Genomic DNA, 7,038 nt, shown 5'->3' on the forward strand with positions numbered 1-7,038 from the left:
ATGGAAACAAGACGTAGTTGTCTAGAATGGCCACTTCTAATCATCTTTGTTCTGGATGCACACTGACATGAAAGCACCGTAAAAATAGAGCATTGGTGTTTCTAAATATCAGCCACAGAGTTTATTTAGAAAACTAAATAAAAATGAAATAAAATATAGTATTATGAAATAAAAATATTCTATAGGGTGAATACACACATGCATATGTATATATTTGTACACACAGACACACACACATAATTTGTTTCCAAAAATAATAGATTGGCTTATAAATACCTTTTAAGAAGAACTGGAAAAGCTGAATAATTTTACATTGAATCTGTTTAAAGCATCACAAACCTACAAAGACAGTAAGGACTTGAGATACTAGAACCCAAGAGAAAGTAAGAAAAGAGTAATTAGGGAAGTAACAAGAAAATATATAACATTTCAAAGTGCTGATACTCTAGCCTACCAAAACACAAAGAACAAATAAAAAAGAAACAAGCAAAACACCTATAAAACAGACTTATACTTAGCAAAAAAATATTCCTAAAAACTGAAAGCAGGGGCTGTAGCTCAGTGGCAGAGTGCTTACCTAGCATGCATAAGGCACTGGGTTCAATCCTCAGCACAACATAAAAGTAAACAAATAAAATACAGGTATTTTGTCCATCTACTAGTAAAAAAAAGAAAGTAAAATAAGAGGGGCAAATGTAATTTTGAGAATTTGCCACTCGCAGATTTAGACGTTCAGAATATTAAAGATAGTTCCCCAAACAAGAAAAATGCTCCAAACGATGTTATAGAAAGACTGGGGAAAAAAAAAACTAAGTGTACAGATCTAAAAGAATAAGGGTTACACAAATAATATAATTACATTATATGTAGTACCAATAACAATTATATCATTTTAGTATTAAAATAACAAAAAAAATAGTGTGAGTGAGTTAAACATAGATTGGTTATAGTTTTGTAAGGTCTTTCATTCCTAGGAATTATTGCAAGTGCAGATTTATATTAAACAATACAAAGTCAAAGATACATGCTGAAATTTCTAAAATAGAGTAGAAATTATAAAGCTGCTGGTATTTCTGTAAAGGTGACTGAAGACAGCAAAAGAATAATTTAAAATTTTCTGTCAACTGTAGATGAGAAGAGCAACTTCCTCCTGATAAATGAGGCAATAAATATGATGCATTTAGAGTATTGTCTGTTAGAAAATAAGCTTCTTTTCATATAACCTATCATCACTATTATCATTATCTGATAATAAGACAAATTCAGGAGGAAGGTAATAACCTTGCATTATTGGTGTCACAATGTTTACAACTATGTATTTATAATCTAGCAGACCTAGACTTACAAACAATGACCATAGGCCTATTATTGATTTTCTCTGTCTCATTTTCCTCAATATTCAACCAGGAGTGGAATTTGTTTTGAATATGAAATGAGGTACTGGCTGTGAAGTAATTAACACACTGAAGGGTGTACTGGCACATACAAAGTGTCAAAAAAACAATAGCAATTGTAATTATTATTAGTTAATGTCAGAGTTGGGGCTAGAATCTAGTTGTAAGATTTGAGTACAGCTGCTCTCTAAATCAAGAGTGTGCAGTAATAAATCAGAATCCATTAATAATTCTTAGCAAACTTGCTTTGAAAACTTTTACTATGTCCCCTGTATGTCCTTGGTCCAGCTCCTGTCACTGAGGACATTACAGTCTTGGTGGCTCAGTCTTGGCCTTACAGATATGATTTGGCCACTCTTGGGATCTCTAAATTAGCAAGAAAGCTGATCCTCTTGATAGAAAGGAAAAATAAATTTAAGTAAGATCTGAGCTCAAACCTTCCATCAGAGATGGAGTTTTAATTCCAATATCTAGTAAATGATAGAACTCCTTGGGACCTCAGTCTCCTCAGTTAAAAAGTAAGGGCGTGGTGATTGCCTTTAAATTCACCTGCTACTGTAGTAGGTCCCTTTATAGAACCTCTACAAAGCTCCTGAAAGTACTGCATTACTGAGTTACCTGCCCTCTTCAGCTCATCTTGGAAGTCACTGCAGGTAAACTTCTCTTGTTTATTTTGTTAACAATTAAATTCTATAGGTAGAGTAGGTTTTGAAAGATAAAACTGAAATAAGTTAGAAGAAGAGTGAAGAAAACAGTTCTGCCAATCAACGATCCAGCCTTGTATTTTTCATCATTGACTTAAGACTTCAAATTTAGTCCTTATCTCCAATGCAGTACATGTTACAAAGCACTAACAATCATTTAATACATATTTATCACTGACAAAATTGCTATAAATCAGCTGACCTTGATATTCAAATAAGGTGTAATTGATATGCTAAAAAATAAAGATATCATCTTACTGTATTTATGCTATGATTCTTTGCAGAAGTGTCAAGCTCAGGTAGACTAGTTTCATAAGAGGTAGTAGGAACTTCAAGTTAAAGACTGGTTCTTTTAAAACTCTGTAATCTTGACAGGTGAGTTTCTCTCTTGATTTGTTTTATGACATGGCAATTAAATTCATAAATGAGGGACTTTGACATGAGTGACTGCCTCAGTCTAAATGAATGCCTATAAATGACTTCACAAACAAATAGTAATACTATTATAGATAAGGTACTCAGTACCATTCCATGAATATGGAATGAAACACAGACTTTTAGAATATAGTGTCAGGTTTCAGGGAATTTACCAATTAGTTGGGGAAGTCAGTATATTTATTTTTATGTAAATAGCACCTTCCTCTAGCCTTAAATGGCATTTTTTATAAATATAATTCTTACAAGCAGACCACATCATCCTTCAATGAAGTTTTTCAGTGCTTTACCATTCCTAGTCCATTTCAATCTGCATGGCTCTACAGTAGGGCATACAAAATATACTTGCACAACATTTTTTATTGTTGAAGTAAGTTTCAAAAGTGTCCCCTCAGCTAACCCTATAAGAATCAAACATGATTAGTTTATTAAAAGTCTAAACACCAATTTTTTTCACCTGTGTTTATGACTAGTCAGTCTTCGTTACATTATTCTCCTTTCATTTGGGATTGCCTATTTGTCTTCAGCACTGAAGTCAGTAGATCTGCATGAGTATGGAAAACTGCAACATCAACTAGCTATGGACTTGGATATGAATCTCAACATGCAGTGGAAAAAAAAAACATGGTTACCCCTTGGTTGGATAACCTCCCTATTCAAAGGGATTTAGTATATAGCCTAAGTCATTGATAGGACACCAAGAGAAAAACATACCATCATTGTTATTTCTCTGGACCAGCATTGCAGACCCTTTCTTATTGATGTTTTCACATTTCAATGTCCACAAAGCTGTTCAGTTACTCCTTCTGAGAAACTCAGACACCACAATCATTATCAAAACAGAAAGCATCAAGGAGATGTACAATGATGTGGAAAGATTAAATGACTCATGGTTATATTCAATACCTTGTGATGATGAATATTTTCCATGATCTCAATGTGGTTATCATGCCTGAGATATCATAATTGCATATGACACAGATGATGTCCATCTACTTCAATATGTTTTCAAATATGAAATTAATATATTCATAAACTATATTTACTAGATAGCACATATCTCTGAAATTTGTTTATTTAGGGAAATGATCTATTGAGTGTCTGGTAGCATACCAAGTATTGTGTTTGGCTCTAAGCTTCCAGGTATCTGAGAAGATAACCTGCTTTGGCCAATATGAATCCACCAGTTGAGCCAAGTAAATTATTTCTAGTCCAAGTTTTCAGTCACAAAGGAAACTAAAAATAGCCATGAAAATGTCCCCCCTTCTTTTTTAACATGTTCTTTTTCACATTTTTATACTTGTACACATGATAAAATTTGTTGTTATATCGTCATACATGCCCACAATATAACCATATAAGTGTGTCAATATCACTACCCATCTTACCCCTCTTGATTAGAGACAATAGGAAGTTATATGGGTAAAAGTTCTCCTTTGATGCATGGAAATTCAGAGCTATACAGTCACTGTAAAATAAATGTTTGGAGAATGAAGTCAAGTTTCCTTATTTCTATTTCTTAAGACAGGTGTAAGAAGATTTCCAAATGAAAACTCTTATGAGGAAATTATTCTACAGTCCTAGGGGAGAAGAAGCATTCTAAGCAATGACCCCCAGATCTTGAAAAATTCTGACTCTTCTCTCCCTGTAGGAACTCTGACTGCTAGGCTCTAATCTGATTCTATAGCATTTAGCATCCACGCCTCTAGGGGTAACACAGGTGAAAGCACATTGCACTGGAATTCAAGGAGCTGTATTTTTGTACCACTGCTGCCACTCAAGACTTTGAATAAAATACTACAGCTTTTTGGCCTCCATTTCAAAAAACTAAGAGGTTAGTCGAAGATTCATAATCTTAAAACCATGTCCTGTGTAGCTGCTCTGGGTGCCACAGGTCGTCCTTTGGACACAGCCTTGAAGGACAGGAGTCAGGAGAGATACCTGGTGGACAGGATATATATATATTTCAATCTCCACCACTTCAACTCAAGTATCAACCACTCTTACCTATGTGTACATTATACTTAGGGGTGAGCTTCTGCTATGAAAAAAAACTTCACTACTTAAAGCATGTTTGAAAGTCCTTCTGTACATAATCAACAATATTGGCTCCTATAATTTACACAGGAAGGTTAACATTTTAACCACTCTCATTAGCATTTTAATTGGTCTTCCCAAAAAGTGACAAAAATGAGTGACTTATATAAGAATGTCAGTTGAATGGGATAATTTAATTATCATAAAATAATATAGCACCTTATTCTTCCTTAATTTTATACCACAGGGCTCCAATCTACTCTTACTCTACCTGGAAAAAAATAGATATAATAAGACATCTTAAGCCTGTTTATCCACTTTCCTTTGGGAAGGGGATAATACATTTTATATTAATTTGTCAATGAACCACAGTTTTCAGTTCAGTGCCCAGTGTACAGTCAGATCATCAGAAATATTTATGGAAACCCTATCAGGTGTCAGATACCATCTAGTTTAATCATACAGTGGTCAAGAAATATCTGCCATTAAAGAATTTAGATTCTTTTAAGAGAAATATAATAACCAGAAAAACAAAGAAATACATATTTCTGTAATAATTATTGTGGAATAATTCCAAAAACAATATGACAAAACAAAACATTTGGCAGTGTAATGTGATAGGGTGCTGTGTAGTGGTGATGGAGGTGACAAGACAATTAGAGAAGTATTTGAAGTGTGATCAAAATTATGAACAGGCTAGGTGTGGTGGTACACACCTATAATTTCAGCCAAGATCTTCTCTCAGGTAAGATAAATAGAAGCACATCTTTCTCTATACTCAAATGAGTTTACTGTTAACAAATTATACAAAAATAATACAAACAACACTGATCACAGAGTCCTTTAGTGAAGTTTTTCCAGAGACTTACCCTCACCAGTTCATTTCAACCTGCTTGATTCTGCAAAAGGACATATATAATCTAGTATAACATTTTTAATTGTTCAACTAAGTTTCAAAACTAAGTTTCAAAAGTGTCTCCCTAATAAAACCTGCAATAAATCAGACATCATTACTTGTGTCTAAGCACCAAATCTTTCCTATTTTTATGACTAGTCAATTTTTTATAAAGGCAATATAGTTATACAGTATTATAGTGGGAATTCTTTAAACATAATTATACAAACATGGAATGTAATTCGCTGCATTTCAGTACCCAGTATTTCTCTTTCCCTTCCTCGTAACACCCCCATTGCCTTTCCTCTACACTTATTTTATTTTCTATTTCTATAGCTTTTTAAATTAGTTAACTATGAATATATATAAAGATTAAATTCACTGTGGTATATTCATATATGTACATAAGAAAGTTTCATTCCACCATTCAGATTCATTCCACCATTCCTTCCTTTTCCCTTTTCTCATCTCCCCACCTCAATCTACATCCTTTACTCCACTGATGGCTCTTCTATTTGATGGTATTTCTCACCTATTTCCCATTATTGTGTTCTAGCTTCTGCACATAAGAGCAAACATTCAACCCTTGACTTTCTGAGTCTGGAATATTTCACTTAGCATGATGTTCTCCAGTTCCATTCAATTAGCATGATTTGCCAATCTTTGTAATATTACTCTCTTTTCAATTTGGGCTTGCCTATTTGTCTTCAGCACTGATCTGTGGATCTGAATGAGTCTGAAAATTTTCAATAAAAACTTGCTGTGAAGTTGAACAGATGTATCAACATCCAGTGGCAAAAATATGGTTTTCCCATGGTTAGATCATCTCTATATCCATTCAGAGATTTAGTATATCACCCAAGTCATTAACAGGACTGGAGGAGAAAAAAAAATATTGTCATTGTCATTTCGCTAGGCCAGCATTTCAGACACCTTTCCATGGACATTTTCTTCCAAAGGGTCCTCAATACTTACAAAGCTGTTCAGCCACTCCATTTGCGAAGCCCAGACACCACAGTCATTATCAAGACAGAAAATATCAGGAACATGCAAAATGAATTGGAAAGATTAAGTGACATTCATGGTTATTCTCAATATCTTGCCATGACAGACATTTTCCTGGATCTCAGTGTAAGCATCATTGATGACCAGGATATAACAATTACATATGGCACAAATAATATCCACCCACTTATTATGTAGTTTGCAATCCAACTAATATATTCTTAAACAATATTTGTTAGATACAATGTATCTCTAAAATTCATTGATTTAGGTAAAAAGATCTACTAAGTGCCTGTTAGCCTGCCAGGTGTCATGTTTGACTCTTAATTAGCCTGAGAAGATAACCTTAACTATTAGTGATATGGTTCCACCAGTTCAGCCAAGGAAGCTATTGCTACTCTGGACTTTGACAAACAAATGAAACTAAGAATAGTCATGAAAGGTCCTACCCTCCTCGATCACAGTCATGCCACTTTTCAAAAATGGGAAGTTGAGACACATATTGGTGAAATTTCTCTCTGTTGCATGGAAATTGAGAGCTATTAAGTAATTGTAAAATAAACACTAA

At 33.9% G+C, this 7,038-nt stretch overlaps 2 pseudogenes; both read left to right on the forward strand.

Annotated features, from left to right (window-relative positions):
- LOC144249014 (NXPE family member 4 pseudogene) lies at positions 1–3,582 on the forward strand (annotated as a pseudogene).
- Positions 3,583–6,182: 2,600 nt separating this feature from the next.
- Positions 6,183–6,709, forward strand: LOC113178290 (NXPE family member 4 pseudogene; annotated as a pseudogene).
- The last annotated feature ends 329 nt before the right edge of the window (positions 6,710–7,038 follow it).

The sequence above is a fragment of the Urocitellus parryii genome, chromosome 4, assembly GCF_045843805.1.
Source record: "Urocitellus parryii isolate mUroPar1 chromosome 4, mUroPar1.hap1, whole genome shotgun sequence".
Classification (NCBI taxonomy): Eukaryota; Metazoa; Chordata; class Mammalia; order Rodentia; family Sciuridae; genus Urocitellus; species Urocitellus parryii.